General features: G+C 32.1%; 1 long non-coding RNA gene across 1 annotated transcript; it reads left to right on the plus strand.

Moving 5' to 3' along the window:
* Positions 1 to 1506: 1506 nt before the first annotated feature.
* On the plus strand, positions 1507 to 20295 carry LOC143084414 (uncharacterized). The gene is made up of 4 exons (XR_012981062.1): positions 1507 to 1598; positions 16191 to 16312; positions 18461 to 18674; positions 20151 to 20295. It is a non-coding gene; the product is annotated as an uncharacterized LOC143084414 (long non-coding RNA).
* The last annotated feature ends 4509 nt before the right edge of the window (positions 20296 to 24804 follow it).

Raw genomic sequence — 24804 nt, forward strand, 5'->3', positions numbered from 1 at the left:
CTGTATTTTTTTTCGTTGAAACATACGGGTATCTGAGCCTCGTTTCATACGGTCAAAACCTTCAGGACAGGGAACGGGTCTAGGACAAATGAAGTAATACTATGATACTCATTACATTACATATGACCAGTTAAGAGTCATTTCAAAAATAAAAATGATCATGTAGTTTAAAATAGTACAAGTATTCAAGGAGACTAATGCACACAAAGTGTTATTAAGACGAATTAGTCACTTACTTATCATGGGTTATTGACTTTATCATGCCTTGTACCACAAATTATAATTTTAAATGTGAGTGAAAGTAATGCAATTTGAGATAATTATCAATTAAATAGTACCTAAATCTTAAATATTAGAAACAGTAACTTGATCAACAGAAGTGATATTTGAGTATATATAACTGTATACTACTATAAACTATATATCCAGAGGTAATGATGTGTTACAAGGTATATTGGATAATCATAATCTTATTGTGCGCCAAACTATAGCTTAATATGAGGGTTATGATGTATATAGGCGCCCAGAAACTCACTGTAAGTATAAATATGTTCCAGACTTTAAACTGTATTGTCATTATAATCTTCGAACTCCGCTTGCAGCCTATCCATTGATAAAACTGAATACATCAGATGTTCACGGGGATCAGTAATATATCGTCTCCTCTATCTAATAGAAAAGATGTAAGAAAGATCCCGATGCATAAGTGCACTAACAAAAAAGAAAACGAATCATAAATTGTAAACAAAATATCGACTTGACGTCATATCAAAATTGTTTCTGGTCCCATCAATACAAATGCCAATTCAATTATCAAAATATGTACGGTATTTACATGTGCGTTATATTCCAAACTCGCAAGTATGTATAAAACATGCAATTTTGTTTTATTGTATCAAAACTGCATAAATTGAGAGACAAAAGTCCAAGTTGTGGTACTGCTCTTTTGTCGGGATGTTGTGTCTTTGACACATTCTCCCTTTCCATTCTCCATTTTATTAAACAGTTATAAAGGTCCATGGTTCTACATTCTATCGATACTTATTGTTTTTGAAATTGGTCAAGGTTATCTTTTTTTTATTTATAGCTTTATATCTTTTTTATAAGCTTTGTATTTATAAATATTTTGGCATCGAGCATCACTGAAGAGACATTGATTGTCGAAATCCGCATTTGGTGCAGAAACAAGGTACCGATAAAGTTATTCCATGACAATGCTCCTTATTTTCGGTATAGCTATACTTTTATCTCACAGAAATGTAAAATACGAAAATAAATACAATTTTCATCATGATTTGAAATTATCATATTAAAATTTAAGTTGGCATAAGTCCAGATCGTGCGAAAATTATTTATGTTAAGATTAAAAATTATTTAATTAACAATGGAAATTACACAATAACTGTTATAATTTTGTTAATCTTAATGTCAATATGAGATGATAACCACTTATAACGTGCATCAAATTGTCATAAAAAGTTTGTTTTTATATTACGCAGAGGCAACATTTAAGTTGTCACATAACTATATATGCTGAGAGTGAAAAAGCTGTTAGAAAGCTGACTGGATTGTTCTCCATTTATTATGTGGCTATTTATGTGAGTATAAATTTCAGTCTTGATTGTATATTATACTTTACTTATAAACTTTTGTTCGGCTTAGAGCCTTCCTTATAAAAGATGGTCTAGATAAGCGTGTCGGACCCTCAAATTTATATAGTGTTGTTTTCAGTTTTTACTGCACTGGATCGATATCGCAGCTAGTGGGCTATCATGTGGGTGTCAGCAGCTCAGTAGTCAATACGTTGGTACTGACATGTTTTATAACTTAATTTTATAATATTGTCTGTTTATAAATTCATAAATTATAAAGAAACAAACGTTTCATCTCTCTCAGTTTTAGATGAATCTAGAGGGATTTGGCTATTCTTTTTGGTCTTTGTTTGTCCACGGGTGTCATTCGATTTAACGAGAGAAATGGTCGTGAAAGAATATTTAACGGCGGTCAAGTATTGAGAGACGATCGTGAAAGCTCTGGTAACGGATCGTGAAAGACATTTAATGAAAATTCAAGGTCAGAATCTTTGAAAAAATCGCTTTATTTTCAAAACGCGGAACAAATCCCGATCAAAAAAATATGTCTGTCAAAATGGTTTAACTTCCTCAACATAACTGTGAAATAAGATAGAGAAAATATGCAGTACTTTATTAAAAAACACAAAAAGTGCAATGCATGTCTATGAAATCAGTTACAAATAACACGTTTTTTTGTACCTATAATGGTCATATTTCAGTTTATTGTGATATATTTGAAATTTAATCTTTGGTGTATCTGATAGTACAGTTAAATGAAGGTTATGTTCTTCTCTTAAAAGCATTAATTTGTATATGAAAACCTTGAATTTGTTGAACATCCATCAAACTTGATCGTGAAAGATCAGGCAACGCATTATTTTGATCGTGAAAGATAATGCGTGACCAGACGTTTTACTAGTAATCAGAAATCAGTATTTCTTTTACCATTTGATAAACCTACAACTGGTTGAAGCATGTAACTATTTTGATAAGGATGAACATTAAAGCTATTTTTTTTATTCAACACTATACCTCGAAAGTTAAAAAAAAACAATAACTAAAAACGTCTCTTAATAAGTTTGAAAGATTCAGCTCTCAGAATCGGTCAAGTGCAATTCAGGCAGACCGACACTATTTAGCCAATAATATGGATATGCAACGTTTATACCAGAATGATATCCATCAAACAAAAAATTACAGCAAAACAGCATCTTTCATGTCTTGAGTAATTTGAGATTGAACGAGAACCAACATTTTGTGCAACAGTACTTTCCTAAGATCTGTTTATACAACGCAGATGTGGATTGATTTAACTATATACTACATACTATAGAATACTAGAGCGCAAATGCTGTAATGTCTCGTTTGCTTTACTTATGATAGTTAATTTGTGGAACGTCTATAATATCAAGGGTTTTACTAGAAGTGTCAAATGCGCTGAATGTGCTTAACATATTTTTTTCAATCTGATGAGTTAAGCTTTTTCAATTGCTTTTTATAGTTCGTTCTTATGTTGTACTGTTATACCACTGTCGCAGGTTAGGGGGAGGGTTGGGATCCCGCTAACATGTCTAACCCCGCCATATTATTTATGTATGTGCCTGCCCAAAGTCAGGAGCCTGTAATTCAGTGGTTGTCGTTTGTTTATGTGTTACATATTTGTTTTTCGTTCATTTTTTTATACAAATAAGGCCGTTAGTTTTCTCGTTTGAATTGTTTTACATTGTCATATCGGTGCCTTTTAAGCTGACTATGCGGTATGGGCTTTGCTCATTGTTGAAGGCCGTACGGTGACCTATAGTTGTTAATGTCTGTGTCATTTTGGTCTCTTTTGGATAGTTGTCTCTTTGGCAATCATACCACATCTTTTTTTTTTAAATTATGATTGTCAATGGTTCATAAAAAGAGTGCAAGGTCAGATGAACCATGACATACAGATCTCTACAAATTTCACGTAGACCAAATAAATGTGTTCCGATCCTTACAGTGCCTTAGAAACTGATAAATGTAAAAGTTATGCTTGGCCAATTAATTTGAAACATAAGGTCAATAGTATATGAACCCTGACCAACAGCCAGAGATAGACATCTTACTATCATTCAATAATATATCAAATACAATTGACGTCATCATGGTCATATATGAAACATGCAGACAGACATGTAAACCATACACGAAATACCATGGCGCTATAGCATACAGGTATATATATCCAAAAGGCTAGACAACATAAAACGAGCATTGCCGAATGATGCATGATAATGTGTTCGATGTTATTTGAAACCTTGCAGGAGTCGAAAGACGTTACGCACGATATTGCGTCTAAATGGTAACGTTAAATTATTACGTTTTACGGCGATTAATGATTATTGGGGATATTTTGTTTATTTCGCTTACAATATTTGTTTTGTAGTACATCAATATGGATACTTCTTAATGTTTGGTTGTACTGAATATGCATGAAATATTTTCCACTGAAAGTAACGTAAGCAACAATCAACAAAATATATCGTATTTGGGTAATGCATTAGTCTATAAATGAAATGAGAAGATATATACGGTATGATGAGTACCAATGAGACAACTCTCTACAAGAGACCAATTGACATAAAACGTAATAAAATGCAATGTTTCCCCATTTAAATCCGAAAAGGAAGAAGATATATATATATTTTTTTTTAATGAAAAAAAGTTTGTCGTGAATAACAAGTTAAACGGGTCTTGCTTATAAAATTCACTTTACTTTCTTTAATACCGGAACAATTATAGGTTAAGATGAGACGATTGTCAGAAAAAAAGGTAATTATATTCATCTCACAGGTTTAAAAGCTTTGTATGATATGGAGAGGTATAAAACCACGCTTAAGGCCCTATTTTATTTTGACTTTCATGTTCTATATTTGTATGAATCTTGTTGCAGAGAAATAAGAAATATCATTTTAACGTTTCCCAAATTTGAAAATTTGAAAAAGATGATTGTTTATCCTCTCGTAATACATTTTTGTTTTTAAACTGAACAACCCTAGTCATTGGCTTTTTTTATACTGTGTGATCTTGTTGATAGTAACTGACTATCAAGAAAATTCTATCTGAGGAAATATATACAGATGATCCACCATAAATAGCGTCCCGAATCGACAACGTTGAAAACGTATGAAAATCGTCCAGTGGACAAGCTTGCAAGACATTTCATTTCTTTGAAAACGAAGTCATTTTGACTACACAAATTATCGAAAAGTATTTAGCTGTTTTGTAGAGTTAAAGTACAATTACGAAAAAGCACTATTTGACATGCAACCAATCTAAATTTTCAATAAATAACTTCGAAAATGACAGTTTATTTGTAAAAAGCAGCGAAATCCGACATTGGACATCTTGCAAGACATTTTCTTGAAGCCGTTGCATTTTTATATGTGGTGTGAGTGCTGCAAAAATTGGATTTTGATATGTTCTATCTATGTATTTATGTGAGCATAATTTACACAAACGAAATTTCATATAATCTTATATTTTAAAACCTATAAATTTTGATAACTTAATATTTTCCAAAATCTGACCATAATGAACACTATTTGTTTTTGCCAAAAAATAGCATTGGTCGTTATAGGAACTCATATACAGCAATATTGTAATACTTTAATAATAAAGCATATCATTCATTCAAATTTTCGCGGATATAACACTGTTTTGAAGAACACAAACACCCCTGCTAAAGTTATCATGCGTATAGGTGTCAGACCACCAATTACTCCCTCCAATTTAGAACGTAGTCCTACTTTGACACAAAATAGTGCTTTTGATGTCATTGTTTACTTGAACTAACCAACAAATTTGCAGAAATGAAACTTTTGGTGAAAAGGAAATATATTTAGACCATTTTGAGCCAAAATTCACTTGTCTATGAGTTTGCATTAAAAATTCAGGATTAATGCGCTACATAGTACACTAATTTAAGATTTCCAGAAAACCGGGAGTTATTTTGGTAGTACCTGTCTTTTCAAAATCAGAAATTTGTTACAAGACTTTAAACATTGGTTGAAAATTGGCATGTAGGAAGGTGATACATGTACAATTCAGGATATACCTGGTTTCCTTGAAGTTAAACTTAAGGTAAAATATTTAGAAAGCTGTGAAAATTGCAAAATTTGGTTGAACAGATAGGGCTTTTTAATTGGTGGTCTGACACCTTTAAGGGAAATGCGGTGAAACCCCAAATTCAGAAAACAATTGATTTTTTGTACTTAACTGATCATATGAAGTGATAGTAGTCACATTTCAATCTTTTTGGTGGCAAAAAGTCACATATTGCAAATTTAGAGCCTTAGACCTGAATTTGTGCTATTTTTAGCTTTTCCCACCCTGACAATATGCTTTCACATAAAAAATGTCCCAAATTGTTATAAATGCACAGCAAGATGTTTCTGTGGTATTAACATTAAAACATGGTTATTTTACCACTAAAAAAAGTTCTTGTCATCAGGTTTTAATGAAATTATTTGATTTTTATCCCTTATATCATTGCGTCATAGCATGTATTTGGCAGATAACATAGCCTGATGTAAACATTGCAAAAACTCACAAAAATCCCATTTATTTTCTCAAATGAAAGTTTTATGTCTTAAGTTGTATCAACTGATAGAAAATAAAAACAGTTAAATGACCATGACTGCACTTTTGATCATTTAATAGTCCCATTAATTTCACCAGGTGTAAAAAAGGGGGGTCAATATTCCTTGACTCTTCAATACCTTGAATTTTTTACTTAACCCATTGTAAAAATTGTGGAAAGTCTTTTAAGAAGTAGAACAAACAAGAAAAAAATCAACAAAACTGATCTTGATATTGAAAGTTTATGTTCCTGTAGTCCAAAATGAAATTTTCAAGTATTTTCTATCAAAGTCATACATTACAGTCAGTTTAAATTTAGCTGTGAAATTTGTAATATAAGTCACATTATGCTCATATAGGATGTTTCTGACTTCAAATTGACTAAGGATTAAGAATAAAGCAAAGCAAAGATTTCTGAGCAACTTTTTTGGCTCTTTAGGTGTCAGACCACCAATTACTCCCTCCAATTTAGAACGTAAAAGTAGTCCTACTTTGACACAAAATAGTGCTTTTGATGTCATTGTTTACTTGAACTAACCAACAAATTTGCAGAAATGAAACTTTTGGTGAAAGGGAAATATATTTAGACCATTTTGAGCCAAAATTCACTTGTCTATGAGTTTGCATTAAAAATTCAGGATTAATGCGCTACATAGTACACTAATTTAAGATTTCCAGAAAACCGGGAGTTATTTTGGTAGTACCTGTCTTTTCAAAATCAGAAATTTGTTACAAGACTTTAAACATTGGTTGAAAATTGGCATGTAGGAAGGTGATACATGTACAATTCAGGATATACCTGGTTTCCTTGCAGTTAAACTTAAGGTAAAATATTTAGAAAGCTGTGAAAATTGCAAAATTTGGTTGAACAGATAGGGATTTTTAATTGGTGGTCTGACACCTATAGTCTGTTACGTCTGACACGCATATTTTTGACGTTTTGTCAACATGTTGTCCTTATTTTAAACTATTGTAAAATATGATAAAACCATTTGTAGTTTTTTTTTACCTGTCTAGTCTATGGATATAAATTTTATATAACTAACTGTTATGATTTTATAAAAAAAAAACTATTTATTAGTGTGAACTGGTTGATTACAAGGTATTGACGCAATAACGTGCGTAACGTCAAAATGTACACCTCACAATAATAACAACAGACCGTTATTCTTAGGCTTAACGAATCCGCGATACGGATTTGACCACAAAAATAGATCTTCATCCATGAAATAAGGCAAATTCGGGGTCAGGTCAATCCTGTCTGACGGACATGTAGTTTATAGGATCCAATATACAAAATGTGGTCACCTATAACTCGTGATAAGTGAGTACTTCACATGACAATAAAAAGCCTTATCCTACAATCATCCAACTATTTTACATTTCATTTTCTGAAAATATTAATACTTTGAAAAGCTTAAAGCTATTGAGGATGTTGACCTAAATAGCTTTTCTCAATACCAATAACAAATATTAATTATGATATAATTGAAGAATAATTTAAACGTCTTCCTAGCATCAGATCTTTCACGATCCTTTTCACGATCTTCCGAAATGCGGTACGTGATCTTTCACATCCGAAAAATCAATTTTTGTGTAAATAGTTCTTTATTAACCAAGTTTCAGATTATGTTTATACAAAATAACTATGAGAACCATTTGATTAATTCAAATAGAATGCCCTTATTCGTATTAAAGTAGTTTTTCTAGTCGAATTTGTGAAAAAATCATGTTTGTTTACATTTTTTATGTCATTGAAATATCGAGAAGCAATCTGCCTTTTGTTGTTTTGTAATAACTATATACTTTTTAAACTGGATATTCTCACATACTGATCATAATGTTGATCTATTTTGACAGACAGTTTTATTTTGTCGTAAATTTGTCTGTGTAATTAATTAAATTAGAATATGTATTGACCTTTTATATGTCTTCTCGATTAAATGTCTTTCACGATCCATTACCAGAACTTTCACGATCGTCTCTCAATACTTGACCGCCGTTAGATATTCTTTCACGATCATTTCTCTCGTTAAACCGAATTGTCGTATAACTCTTAATTTTTTACGGTTTTTATACATCATTAGCTTTCAAATATTTGTCTTTAAACTTCCTGGTGAAGGTAAATCCAGAAAAGACCTCCAGTCGCACGAAATTTATTACGTTGTGTTATTTGCATGTTTTTTAGCACTGGGTCAATACCGCTACTGGTAAAACTACAGGTTCAGATGATCTCATCAGCCCAATAGTCAATACTTTGGTGCTGGCATTATTCATAGGAATACATTCTTAAATTGTCATTGGATTTATAAATTATTACAAAGTTGTTTTTTCAACTCCTAAAGTAAAGTTGACCTGAGATAGATTTGACTATCATTTACATGTACATATGTACTTGTTTATGATACAGCTCTTCAATTGTTTCGGTACTTATACACCATTGGCTTCCACATATTTGGCTTTGAGCGTTATTGTTGGAGGACATCAAGATAAGCGCTTCAGACACAAATCATAGATGACTTAACAGTAATCATTAGATGCATTTGACTATTCTTTGTAGGTCACCGCTGTTGGTCAATAGTTTATTACGTATTTACACATCCCTTACTTACAAATGTCAAGTTTTGGGCGTTCCTGGTGAAGGTAAATCCGTTGGTTAAGGATGTTTACTTGTCATGTTTTGGAATTTTTGTCAGATTTTCGAAATCCTCTAGTTTTATCCATTTGAATACCCATGGACCCCCATTTTTCTTTTTATAAACCTTTTACATGTATGATAATAACCCATTTGTGAAAGTCTTATGAAATCTTATCTATTTGTTAATAGTTTTTCAGAAGTTTAACTGGTCAATGATAAAGCTATGAAAAAGCAAGAAAGAAACAAGCACATTGACCCCCATATTTTTTTTGTTTTGTTGATTCCTCAATTTATCCTCTATCAATATATACTAGTGTTACGGAAAACTATTTACTTTGAAACTGATTAACTGTATACAAACTGAAGCCCTGCATATATATGGACTGTGGATTTCAATCTTAATTACAAAGCTTGAGGAAACATTAGTATAAACAAAGCAAGCAAGCCAATCAAACCTTTAAACTATAATCATGCGGACAATAGCTCTTTTTTGCCAACCAATCCTAATTCTTGATTTATGTCAAGTATGAGGCATATATATACATAACTATATATGGTGTATCCTTTGTTTCAACTGTAATAGGCTTCATCGATGCAGTAGACAAAGTTTCATAATATTGATAAAAATAAAATTGAGAATGGAAATGGGGAATGTGCCAAAGAGACAACAACCCGACCATAGAGCAGACAACAGCAGAAGGTCACCAACAGGTCTTCAATGCAACGAGAAATTCTCGCACGGAGGCGTCCTTCAGCTGGCCCCTAAACAAATATATACTGGTTCAGTGATAATGAACACCATACTAAACTCAAAATTGTACACAAGAAACTAAAAGTTAAAATAATACAAGACTAACAAAGGCCAGAGGCTCCTGATTTGGGACAGGCGCAAAAATGCGGCGGGGTTAAACATGTTTGTGAGATCTCAACCCTTCCTCTATACCTCTAGCCAATGGAGAAAAGTAAACGCATAACAATACGCACATTAAAATTCAGTTCAAGAGAAGTCCGAGTCTGATGTCAGAAGATGTAACCAAAGAAAATAAACAAAATGACAATAATACATAAATAACATCAGACTACTAGCAGTTAACTGACATGCCAGCTCCGGACTTCAATTAAACTGATTGAACAATTATGTCTTCATCATATGAATATCAGGCACAATCCTCCCCGTGAGGGGTTTAGTATCATACCATCATAACATATATGAGAAGAACATAACCCGTGTCATGCCAACAACTGGTTTATTAATAAAAAATGTGTTTAGTTCCGATGCAAAGACCCTATAAGTGAATCAATATTAACGCCAAAATATGCAATCTTTAATGACCTGACAACAGTATCGTAACTATATCCCTTCTTAATAAGTCTATTTAAAGGTTTTGTTAGCTTCTGAGGTGAATACTGACATTTTTCCATCATGGTGTAATATGTAAGGTGTAAGGTGCAAAGGTGTAACGTGTATGGTATAATGACACAGGGTGTATTGTGTAACGGTGTATGGTGAATGGTGTAATGGTGTAATGGTGTATGTGTTAGTGGGAAGTTTGCACCATCCAAGGACTATACAAATACGTTCACAGTAGGCTCTATATAACTAGTTATTGCTATATGATTGGTGTTTTCTATTGTCCCGATAATTAGGGAGACATGATTGGTTTTGTCGTTCCAACTCCCATACTATTCCGCTAACCTGGCAATGTTCTTAATGTTCTTAAAATATACATTGTGCACACTTGTTTAGCTTTATTAAAAAAAAACGTTTAATTGCATCCAGTCAATTATAAAAACAAAATCCAACGCCAGAACAATGTCTTAAAAATGAAAGACTAATTCTATTTTCATTTAAGAAATCGTTTATTTTTGTGAAGTATTGATTGTCCATGACTTATTTTTGTACGATCATGACGACTGCATATTACCAGAAATCAACCACATATATTCTATAGTGTACCGAACACAAAAATAGTATAGACCTTATCGAACGAATTAGATGGAGCGTCTATCAAATTTAAATACCTTGTAAACCTCTACATTAGAAAATGCCTATACCATGTCAGTAATATGACAGTTGTTATCCATTCGTTTGATGTATTTGAGCTTTTGATTTTGCCATTTGATTAGGGGATTTTCCGATTTGAATTTTCCTCGGAGTTCAGTATTTTTAGGATTTTACTTTGTATTTATTTCTAATCTACCCTTTTCTCTGTTAACTATTTACCTGTATAAATCATGTCAGCACCTGCAGGACAGCTTTTACGTCCCCATCGGATATATGTTACGCCTTTCCCTGTATAACAAAATTGAATAACTTTCAATCCATAAAGTAAATAAATTTAGAGTTCCACGACTCGTAATTTAGTGGAAATAACAACAAAACAATATATATGTATCTTAACACACAAGAACATAATTAAGAAGTTAACGAGGTCAATAATTTTGATATCAAATTTATTAATAACAGCGGTGTCATATGCCAGTGACATTTGGTATTACAATTACTATATCAGCTATCAAAATAAAACAGAAATACTGTATATTAAATCTTATTCCTGGATGTTTTTATTTAGTTGCACACAATGCTAGACCAATTTCTGTTTATGTAAAATGTATAAACTGAAAGCAGAAGTTGACTATAGTTTTACTCTGGGCTAAATGTTCTTTCATACATACCAATATTGTGCTTATAAATAAACTTTGTACAACCATTATATCATTTGTGAAATTGATGTGGTACCTATCCCTAATATAGAACATTGTATAATTAATTCTCACTTCTTTCGAATTATCAATTATAAAAGGAATTCAGTCCAAATTTAACAGAGATTCAAACGCAATAAACAAACACCAGCTCTTATAATAATATGGATATCTGTCCAGCTTTCTCAGCTATTTGTATCTATGGTGTGAACAAAGAAGCGTGCCGCTGATGTCAAACTTATTTTCCAACTATTTCTTTTTATTTTTCAAATCTTTTTTTTTTAATTTATTGTCAATGATTCACATTAAATTTCAGTATCTGATAATATCTAATGTAAAGTCTATCAATTGTAGTGTGTTATATATCTGAACTTAATTTTAAAACTTAAACGAGGAAGATAAAAAGATTAATTTCCTCATCAAGATGAAAAAATGTTCTTACCGTCAGTTTGTAAAACCTCAAGGAAATATTTAAATTTAATTTTGAATAGAGTTATCGGAATATTAATCAAATGACCACTTTAGGCGTAGCTTGTGCCGACAGTGTAGACATTTTGATATAAAATTTAAAATGAAAAAACCGTAGGAGTATTTCCAACTCTGTAGTAGTTGTCTGCAAAACGTTTGGAATTATGACGTGTTTAATCAAGGACGAAAAGAATCTGCATATGTCACCAAATATTCGATTTGTTTCAGAATTTTCATTTCTGTCTCTTGGCACAAAATACTGAAATAATTCTTTAGTAATACAGTATATGGTAAACTATTAAAGATGCAATTATGAGATAACAAGCACAATGATTGCTTACATTATACATGGATTTTCAAAAGATGGTGTGGAAATGTTTTTAAACAATAAAACATAGTTTCTAGGGACAACAAAACAAATAAAGTATTACCATACTGACAATCACAGGATGAAACACAAAATAAACTAAAATTTACAGTTATCTGATAGTTTTGATGAAAGGGCAAATTATGTTGTCTTTTGACTACATAACAATTTGTAGTCTGAAAATTATTTGACCAAAACAAGTAAACTATGATTTCGAGGTATTTTACGCTGACTATGCTGTATGGGCTTTGCCGTTCGGTTATGTTGTCTTATTTGCGATCATACCACTTTTAGCACAGAGGCGTGTGTTGAGACTAAAAACGACGTCTTTGACTCACTACAATTTTCATTGTAGGAGAAAGACAATACAAATTATCCACAGAATAAAAAGAATGACGAAAATTTATGAGTATTTTTTACATCAAGCACAATACGCTTTCTACAATAGAAAAGAAATGGAATGGTGTATTGATTCAGGGCACACAATTTATACATGCCCAAAAGAAGTTAGTGAAAATGTCCATATTTACATTTGATAAATACTTAACAAATACCTGCCAGATTTTCCTGAATAGCTGCTATAATAGTAGTATTGATTTCGTCAATTCCTTTGTTCACTATTTGATTCATAACATCGTTCATCGCATTTTCAAAACCTTTCTTAATCTCCAACGAAATGTATGTCTTCAGATGGTCATTCATATTCTTTACATCCAAGTCCGCCTTTAATGTCGCTCTCAGACCATCTAATAACGGCATGGTGACGATATCTTCACAGTTACTATCACCACTACATGTATTTCCATGTACTGGGAATAACAGGAGAGACAATGAATAAACAGTAGCGACAATTGATAAAAACATCACGCTGTTTTGTTTTAAAACATGTTTTCCATTTTTCGATTGTGCTCGAGTTTATTTATATGAAACACATATATTTGCGTATGTTTATTTCCTTCCGCCGGATAGCCAGATGATTGAATTTGATTATTTACGCATTTTCTATTTAAATTTTTAAACAGCAGATTTTTAAGACAGAAAATTGATGAAATGAAGTAGGAAAAATCTGAGGACACTAATGCCTCCGAAGAAACTTTGCAATATTCCCATTTACATTATAAAAACCTGTTGCTCAAATTTGAGCTTTTGTTTCTTGGTGCAAACTTGGATTACAGTGAAGTTACGTAAAATATATGCAAATTTTACAGTTATAAAAAGGGAATAACGCTAGAGCTCTGTCCGCGAGTTTTGGTTATCAGCATGGTGCATTATTTTTTGAAAATTTGCATGAGAAAAACGTAAAGAGTTGTAAAGGGGTATAAATCTACAACGGTTAGTGACTCACTGCCCAAACTCAAACTCTGTCAACGAATGTTGATTTTAAGCTTTGTGTATGAGTTCATGAAATGTTAATGAGAGATATTTAAAAATAGTTAAAGTGCGGAAACAAAAATAGGATGGACGAACGGACAGACAATCAAGAATAAAACGTATTGTTTCGTTCGACTAGCGGCAGGGACATACACAATATGTACATACATACTTAATTATTATACGTCATTCAGTGAAATATATCGTGGTTTATTTCTATATGGGATAATTTACAATGTACATGAAGGGATCAAAATAAACTATAAACCTATCATGGTATTTGTCCACTTGAGACATTGAAATTTTAAAATTTAAAAAGCGAGGCTCGCCGAGCGTTTTATATATTTCAAATGAAACTGTCGAGAGTGGATTAATATTGTATTGCTCGAGATTTGGGGTAAAACCTGTTTCTCTATATGATTTTATACGATGTGCAAAACAATTTAAATTTTTTCGAACGACATGCAAAATACTTGTGTTCTTTCTACGTGACGTTATCAATCATGGTCGCATTTTTGTGAAGTCACAATAGGAATTTCATAGAAGAGCAAGAAAATTTGACATCAAAATCGAGTTTAAACCAATGAACTTAGATTAAACTAACCACACGTAGCGTGATAACATAAAAATAATCAACTGGATGGGAAAGGGATAAATAATTCAAGTAAGAATTAATGAAATATGAAAAACATTTGTCCTTTAAAATACAACTGGCATACATGGACAAGTTTTTCCACGAAATGAGTCGTTTATGAGTATGAAACAGTCGAACATACGCATTCGTGAAGCGCGTGATGACTGATTGTTGATCATTACCAACGTGTTCTACTTTTCAGATACATAATGAGTTCTAAATCTTAAAGATGTCAACTAAGAAAGTCTTTCTAATGAGTCAAGTAGATTTCCTCCGTATGCTTAGCTTTGAAATCTCTTTTTCCGGAAGGAATAGTAAAAAGGTGACACCCACGATGGCCTTATCTGTCGCACTATGCATCTCAGTTTTATTTTTCTTCGTTTGTTATATAATCACCATCAGTGGTCTTTACCATGCTGAATATGCGGTATGAGCTTGGCTTGTTGGGGGAGGCCATATGGTGACCAAAAGATCTTAATTTCTGAGTTATTTGGTCTTTTGTTTGAATTGTCTCATTGGCAATCATAACATATCTTCTTTTTAATATTTGGAAGTGCACTCAAGTGCTTCTGGTGTCCTTTGAGCAAAAATTGATGTTAATGCAGAACAAAAATAAGTTTAAATATGTGTTTGTGCTAGAAAATCTGTCGAGTTCCAAAAAAGGACAAATATTTGAACAATAAAATCTTAGAAAGCCAAACAAGTACAAAGTTGAGGAGCATTTATGACCCCGAATTAAAAAAAAAAGATGTGCCAAATACGGCTAAGGTGATATATGCCTGGGATAAGAAAATTTGTAGTATTTCGAATAATTCATACTTTTGCAAACAGTAAATTTATAAAAATGACAATTTGATATTCATGTCAACACCAAAGTGCTGATAACTGTAAAATGATTATTTAATTATATTCTATGCTCTAGAAATTTATCTTATAATGATATCTTAATTATTTTAAAGATCAACAGACAACAATTTTTAAGTGTCAAGCTCAAGTCAGCTTCCATATGGAATTGGAAGTGTTCTTGCACAAATTTTTTACATAAGGCATATTACAAAATCCTCTAAAGTGGAATACCTGACTTCTCAACAACTGATCTTGTTTCATCGGAAAACAAAATACAGTTATTTTTCTTAAGCTTATTATGGGCAAGTAGCTTCATCTGTGACTCTTCACATCTGATGACATGAAAAAAAGTATCCCTCTATCTTGTTATTAGCAATGTCTTAAGCTAGGTTCACACTGCCGATCAGATCAACTCGATGATCCCGATTGTCCAATTCCACGACCAAACGTAACCAAATTCTTGATCGGGCCTGTTTACGAATTCTACCCGACTGCTATCCGATGAGCAGCGAACGTCCTTAGGTGTTATTTTCCTAAATCAACACGAATCTCTACGAAAACGGGAGTGAAGCATGTGCTGCTGAAGGGAAATAGTTTATGCTCCACAATTGGAATCCATCATGAAGTACACAAAAACTAATTTTGATAATTTTATGTTTATCAGTAGAGCCTTTGTATCTAATAGGGAAACTCATGAATTATGTTTTTTCGTAAATATGCTTATTCATATATTTCAAATATATTTCAATCCAGAAAAAAATAGTTTTTAAAATTTGATAAACGATGATTACAAAGAAATACCTTATTCTATGGAGATTGATGTGTATAATAAACGTTAATATATGTGAACAATTTGTGTTACCAATTTGGTATATTAACTGAAGAGTACATTTTTCATTTAATTACGATTAAATCGATTGCAAATTTCTAGTGTACATGCAATTGATGATATATTTTGTAAGATTTAATTTTTCATTTTAGATATCCCAAATGTAACTGGATTAGAGTTCATATCACCTTATTTCAGTAATTATGGAACCGGGGAAAACGATGAAATAATTCTTAGATGTAAAGTCAAGGCTTATGAAGAACCCTATTTCGAGGTAAGGTTATATACATGTATGCATTGAAATTACTGGAGTCTATCTCTCACAACTATCATTCACAGTAATGTTAAGTAAGTAAATGAAAATTGTATTTGTTTCACCCACATGATCTAAATCTTATTCTTTTTTTAATCAACTACATGCATTAATTCATATGAATGCGAACTTCATTCGACTTTAACACTGAGAAATTGGACAATGACAAACAGAAACTGAAGTCGTCGAGACCACAATTTATAAACACGATTAAAAAATTATAATGGTCAACATAATTATGATCTTTAACATAAAGCGAGCAATGTATTTTTCATGTGTTGGGCTTTGATATTCCTGAATCTAATATAATACGTAGTGACACCACATTTTAAAATTCTAACCAATTAGCTAGACCAATAACATATTACTGCAAGAGAATTTTATTAGATATCTGGCTTTTTCTTTTGGTATTTTAAGAATGTTACAACGCAAAATTGATGCATTGATTCCTCTTTATCTACCTACCCATAACTGAAAAAAAAATCTAAAAGCCAGCAAACCATGAAAAAATACAATCTGCTGTTAATTGATTCAATAGTCTTTTTTTCAAGTAACTGATTTGGTTACTGAATATACGAAAATCTTATCGATTTTAGAATTAATTTGTATCCTACATAGTATTTCATTTAGTATTGAAATTGCAATGAATTAAAAATTTGGATGTTTCTTCAAGAGAAAAAGTTACACTTACCAATTTAATTTACCGCCACGACTACCAAGAGAACGCATGCACATAATTCCACAAGGAGATAGACCAAACAATTACATGTATCCAATATCCTGATGTCAACAAGCTACAATCTAAAATTAAAAACCATCGATTATGTTTACAAAGCAAGATGAAACTGTTGCAGGAATATATTACCTTATCTGTATTTGGCAAAACCTTTAGAAATTGTTGATCTTCAATGTCCTTTAAATTAGTACTTTATATGGCATTTTAAACCTTTTTTTATTCGAGAGTCACTGATGGTTCTTTTGTAGACGAAACGCGCGTCTAGCGCAAATAAAAAATCCTGTTATCTATGATGAGTTTATTTACAACCACAGGGTCGATACCTCTGCTGGTGGAGTTTTTATTCCCCGAGGCTATCACCAGCCCAGTAGTCAGTACTTCTGTGTTGACATGAATTATCATTGATATGGTCATAATTATAAATAAACTGTTTACAAAACTTAGAATTTTGAAATACTAAGGCTGTTCTACCTCAGGAATAGAATACCTTAGATGTATTTTGCAAAACTTGTAGGAAAGTTTGGTCCTCAGCGCTCTTCAACTTCGTATTTCATTTGGCATTTTTAACTCTTTTAATTCGAGCGTCACTGATGAGTCTTTTGTAGACGAAACGCGCGTTTGGCGCAAATAAAAAATGTCAATCTGTGATGAGTTTATTTGCATGTTTTTTTTGCTTCCCTTTTATCGGACAATACCTTCAAACATTCTATCAAATTACATTATGATGCCACTGCTGTTGGACGTTTCGTCCCCGGGGGTAACACCAGTCTAGTGACTTCGGTGTTGACATGAATATCAATTATGTGATCATTTTTATAAATTTCCTGATACAAAAGTTTTAATTTTTCGAGAAACTAAGGATTTTCTTGTCCAAGGAATAGATTACCTTAGCCGTATTTGGAATTTTGGATCCTCTATGCTCTTCAACTTTTATATTGTTTGGCTTTATAACTATTTTGATATGAGCGTCACTGATGAGTCTTATGTAGACGAAACGCGCGTCTGGCGTACTTAATTATAATCCTGGTACTTTTGATAACTATTAATAATTTAATTTTGGATGTATAAACGCGTCTTCTGATTGGCTGACGTTATTTTGTTATGAGCCCATGGACATAATTTAGTCATGTGACCGTGACGTCATCAACGTTTTTTCATGGTTTTCTACGGTTTAAAATGGAATTTAGAATTAAATGATAAGAAATGACTGTAATATTTTTTCTGTCTATACGCGCGTTATTCAGTGTGCACCAAATTTTTTATGTTATTTCTTCATAGACAGAAAACATATTACAGTCATTCCTTAATTATCATTTAATTATCCAAAAAAAATCAAACATGTTTAATGTGTTTTTCTTTATTCTATCGGTCAGTGGATGAGAATCGATAATACAACATCTGCAAAAATCAAAATAAATGACACCGATGATGGACGATATTTGATCCACTCAAAGAAATTGAGAGGTACACGATATATAAGTAAACTGGTTATACAAAATACAATAGCATCAGACTCCGGAGTTATTAGTTGCAGTGTCAGAAGACTATCTACTGTCATAGAAAGACAATTTAAAGTTCAAATTCATGGTAAATATACGATGTATATATTTCTTTTAAATTACAGATCAGGGTTTTTTAATGGATAAACATATGCCAAAACGATGTACAGAGATGCCATTTCACCGATAACTTCAGATTTTGGTCTAAATGCAAATCGCATCTATCTCTTTTTGTCTTATTGACAAAGGACTATATATAAAAACACACGTCTATGTCTGATTCATATTTAGATCTAATCGTTAAAATTAGAAGTAATAGTCGCTTAAGAATTAAACTATATCATAAGTTTGCTTCTGTACCTTGTCCTTATAATGTTTATATACAAATGTACCATTTTGCTTTTTTCTTTTTTGACATAGATGTTTGTTTAATAGTGATTCAGATTATAACACACTATTGACTGTATCACCCCTATTATTGAAATTGTTTTCATATTTTTGCACTTTCCCTTTTTTATATAATATCATTATTTTAGCTTTTATATTTGCATCCTATATAAAAAAAGCTCATACAAAATTTGAGCGATTGAGTTCCTTATGAGACTTTCACGTTGTAAAGGGTTGCTGCTTACATGGAATCTATTAAACCAAAGGCAAAGGGTAGTTTTTGTACAGCTATACTTTTGCAGAAGATAAAATCGAGAGATTATAATGAGTCGTATTTAATTTCTCCATTCTCACTTTTGTGTAAATGTCTTACTAAATTTGATATATTATATTACCGATAAGGACATGGGGGTACATGAACTCACAACTTCAACTAATTGAGCAGGAACTGCGTTACGTTCCGGGGTACATAGGTTGCTCAATTGACAGAGTTCTGTTTAGTTTTTTTGCACACAGTTGTTAGTCGTTGTGTCTTAGCTTTACTAATTAACTCTGTAAGAACTTATAAAATGAACTGGTTTTTTTTTTTGCATTTCTTTTTGGGGATCTTCACAACAAATTTGCGGTAAATTAATGTCTACAGAAGAAGAATAAAAATGTATTGAAAAGTAGAAGATGATCAGATAACTGTATATCCCCACTTGTGACGAGTATGGGTAATATAAAGTCGGATTTAGCATTAGTTGGTTAGATTTCTTTGTAGTATTTTATGGAGTGAGTTCTGTTGTTTTTATTTTAATCAGAATGCATGGTTATTGTTTTATTTTTTGTTTTAGGTATCAGGATTAATATAGAATAGCTTATACATTACGTTCGGAGCATTTAACATGACTTTTGTATTAAATTGTGTTTAAAAAACTGTTATCGAGTCTTTATAATTGTTTCTTAAAGAAAAAAAACTAACCCTTTTACAGGTTAATTATATAGAAATTCCGATTTTATTTTAACTTTTGATTTGCATTATAATGTCGTTTCTGCATTCTTTTTTGTGCCACTTTTAAATTGCAAAAAGATCTTAAACAGTTGATTTAAATAAAAACCCACTACATGAATGTTACCGTATAATATGAACGTCAGGCTGAAGATTGAAGGGTATACAAAATAAATTCAATTTCAGAACCAGGATTGAACCCTACAAGAATAGAATCATATACACATGTAGGAGAAGGAGTAGTGGAAATTCTCCAAAGGAACAAATCGAATCGGTTTACTTGCTATGGCTTCACTACCGTGGATGCATCAGTTTTGTGTCGTTCACTTAGATATCCGTACGTATATTATTCTCTTAAAAAGAGAATCGAAATATACCAGAGAGACATTTGAACTCATAATAGATATAGGAAAATTTGTAAGAAGATCCAATGAGACAACTCTCCATCCAAGTCACATTATTAAAAGTAAACAATTATAGGTCAAAGTACGGCCTACAAAACGGAGCCTTGGCTCACATCGAAGAGCGAGCTATAAAGAGCCCCAAACATGATTAGTGTAAAACCATTCAAACAGGAAAACCAGCGGTCAAATCTATTAAACAAAACAAGAAATAAGAAACACTTATGAACCACATCAACAAACGACAACCACTGAAAATTAGGTTCCTGACTTAGGACAGGTGAAAACAAATCAGAAGTCGGAAATAAACTGACAACGCCGATGCTAAAAAAGAAAGACATGCAGACAAACAATAGTACACAATACATAGAAAACTAAAGACTAAGTAACACGAACCCAAACAAAAACTGGAGTGATTGCAGGTGCTAATGTATTTATATTTATGTATGGACTGCCCACAGGACAGTGGTATTAACTACGACAGCGATAATGTGTCAATTCAAGGGGAACCATTATTGATAGGCCAATTTTAATTGGTATTCAGTTGTATAAGCATTGGTATATCTCATTTCCATGGAGAATAATTGGCCTCACCCCTTAGACACAGTCTATTGACTTTGAAACTTATCTATTACATGTATTAGTTTGTGATTGGATCAGTTTAAGATGAACTGCTTATGTTAAGTCAATGATATTTGGTATGCAAATTTATTGGCATATGCAAGTATCATTTCGATGGAGATTATATAGCTCCATCCCTTCTTATTGACTTTGAAACTTTTCTATAGTTTACTAGTTAATGTTTGTTTTTAGATTTGGAACAACTTATGATGAGTCAATGGTCATGATGGTATTTTGTATGCAGTTGTATAAGCATTGACACATCTCATTTACATGAAGATTGTTTAGCCATGTTGATCAGTCATGATTCATTGACTTTGAATATTTTTATAACTTTTGCAAGATGATCAAAATCAAAAAGACGTTTTATAAATAAAACAATATAAATAAAACCAAAAGAGTTTCAAAATACCAATTAAAGATCTAGAGTACACGAAGTTTTTGAAAGCTAACTCAAAATCCAGTCTCAAACAATAAATAAAACACTTTTTCAGACCAAAGTATAGGTTAGTACACATTCATCAATGGAGGGGTATGAAAAAAGGCATCTTTTGAACTAAAATTGACATAACAATAGTTACGTTATTTAAACATTTTAAAATTATGTTAGGTTTGTTCATAAATGAACAGGCTTATTTAATCTAGATAATTTAGTGCAGAAATAATCACATGGGGAAAAGAAAAGGAAGATACCAAAATGACATTTAACCTAACAAATCTAAGATAAACTGACATCTCCGTGGCATATTAAATACAACTAAAAGAAACAACAGTCTACAAAACATGAAATAACTTACGACAACAGCAAATAATATTACTACTTTATGTGTTTAGGTGATAAAAACAAACGTATATTTACAGGATAACATTAAATAATAACATACATTTAGATTTTGCTTTCGATCAGATAAAATTATGACAGAAACTGGCGATTCTACGACTCTTTTCACAAAAACAACATTACGATTAGAATTGCTGGTAAGTTATACTGAAATGTGTTTGACTCTTAATAGAAAGAGCCGCTGATTTATCAACTGGCATTGGAAGCCTTCATGATAGTTTTTATGTTTTTCAAAAAAAAAGCGTCCTATACGTTTTCACGATTTACCTACATCAGGAACACTCAAATGTGAACGTTTGAAGGCCAGGGATGTTTAAATGATCTGCAACGTTAAACGCAGTATGTCAAAAAGAAATTTTTCATAAATTAACCTACAATCATCTTTCCCTAAGAGAGTTGGAACCGCAGTTTCTTAATAATTTCTTTATTTATTAACGGGAGAGTTAGATAAGTTTATAAATAATCTGATGCACTACCTACTGAGCTTATGATACCCCTCCACCAGGATTGGTAGTCAATCAAATAAAACATAGTATAATATTGTCCTGTTCAAGGCGCTTTTTTTATATTTTCTCCGGGTTGGCCTTCATCAGGAACGCTAAAAACTTTACAATACAATGCCATGGATGCGCTAATACGCTGTTCACAACGTTAAAATCTGTATGAAAATATGCCCAAAACATCATAGCCGTATTCAACCTACAGTCAACTGCGATAGTTTCCCAATACTAATATGAAAATATAGATACAATTGTTGTTAAATCAAATGAATACATGTGATTTCTTTCACAGATATGGAGGGGAAGCACGCACTCAATCTGATAAAAGACGTGTATTTCATCTAAATTATAGGAAGAAAAGAAATAAAAAAAAGAATGTGTATATTTGGAATCCGCTGTTTGGTAAGGGACACAGATATCAGCCAGTGTTACAAACAAAAAAAATGATGAATGTGACATTAACCTTGTGGTTGGAGTCACTTGCAGATTACAACCTTTGGAAGGTATTTTATAGCGATTCTCCCTATTTTCATCCATCGTTGTTGGTTTTATTTTTGTTCTTTTGTTCGTCTTTGTTTTCTTAATTTTGTTTCTATTTAATATTGTTCAAACATATTTTTCACGGGACTTGTTGGTTGTTCTTTAAAGAGACAGAAAACAATTCACACATATAACCAAATATATGGTTTGAAATATCAACCTGATAACCAATAACAAATAATAGATAAAAAGGACAAAAGGGATTATATATATACATAAAAAGAACGAACCAAAGACCAACAATTCACATCTGTGTGAAAATGGATGTAAAATCAAAGACAGATAAAAATTAATAGCACATGGTCAAGAAAGATATCCGGACTGAGTATATGCATGACATACAGTGGCTTTTGGCATCAATTTAACGTGCGCACAACCAGGTACCTTTGTCTGATTAGACTATAGCTATTTGTCCTAAACGAAAAGCACATGATAACAAAACAGATTTTATGAGGTTTCCTAAAAGATCGAAAAGAAATAATGTAGTTCATTTGAGAGACCGTTGAGTATTTGAAAGTGCCAGTCCACCATCAGAAATAACCATTTGTAAAATAATTAATAAGTAATTTTCCATATAGCCCTTATTGTTACAGGAATTAACCGTTTAAAATATGGCATTTTTGCTGTTTTAGATCTTAAAAAAGAAGTATAGTCATCTGGTCCATCAAATTATTGAAGAATTTTATTCCCGATTTTTTTTAATGAGTGAATTCGAATATTGGTTAAACATGCAGAGAAGAAGACTCTTCCTCGTATTGACCGTAATGTGAGTTCCTCAGTTATTCTTAAGTAGCTTTATTTTTTCCCATTCCAATCAATTTACGTGATTTGAACATCATTAGTTACTATCTCCTTAATTCAAAAAGTATAGTTCTTCTTATAAAATATACTGATGTCTATCTTTGAACCTGACATCTGTGATATTGTTATACTGATGTCAATCTTTGAACCTGACATCTGTGATATTGTTTCATCAAATCCATACCTTCATTGGAGAATTTGTGATTTGATCTATACACATTGAAAAAAGTATTGCAACACCAAATTGAAATTGAAATAAAAAAAAACACTTTTTATTTTTTTGTGATATAATTTGGTAAAATAGAACAACTTAAACATGATTTAAGTATCACCTGAGCTTAATCAATAAATATCGAATCGATAAGTTTTTATATGCACATGCAGCTACTGTACCCGTAAACAGCAAAACAGATGTTTTCATCCTCATTGTTTTCAACACTTTAAATAACCAAGTTTTTAAAGTTATGTGATTGACACTTGTAATGGGTCTTCGACAACTCTAAACTGCAGCAAGATGGCATATTATCAGCATGAGAGAAGCAGGGATGTCGCTTTAACAACTGCACGTATTGTTGGTCATCACCATTCCACTATAAGTCGTTTTGAGTTAAAAATAAGGCACTAAACGATATTCAAGACCTTCCGAGATAAAGAAGACCCCCTATACCATTTGCTAGGGAAAATCAAGCATAATGAAGGTTGGTCAGAAGGAAACCCATTGCATACAATACAATCCTAAAAAGAGAGTGGTGGGCATACAGGAGCTTTTTAACAAGAACTGTTCGTGATCGACTCATCGCTACTGGTTATCGTGCGATAAGACCATTTCAGATACCTTTGCTTACAAACAGACACACAGTTTTCCTTATCCAATGTAGTGCAGAGCTCGCTAAAGTTGAAAATTAGCATCGTGGAGGAAGATCCATTGTTCCAATGGAACTCGGTTCAACTTCCTTGGACGGATCGTAGCCCGGATTTGAACCATATCGAGCATATATGGAACACTATTGGGCGGAAAGTGCGCGAAAGGACACCCCAGTTCAAACACATCATGAAATAAACAATGCTCTTCATCAGAAATGGTTGCTGCTACCTTAGCAACAAATTAGTCGATTTTTGGCAGGAATCAGAAGACG

Source organism: Mytilus galloprovincialis, chromosome 7 (assembly GCF_965363235.1).
Source record: "Mytilus galloprovincialis chromosome 7, xbMytGall1.hap1.1, whole genome shotgun sequence".
Lineage (NCBI taxonomy): Eukaryota > Metazoa > Mollusca > Bivalvia > Mytilida > Mytilidae > Mytilus > Mytilus galloprovincialis.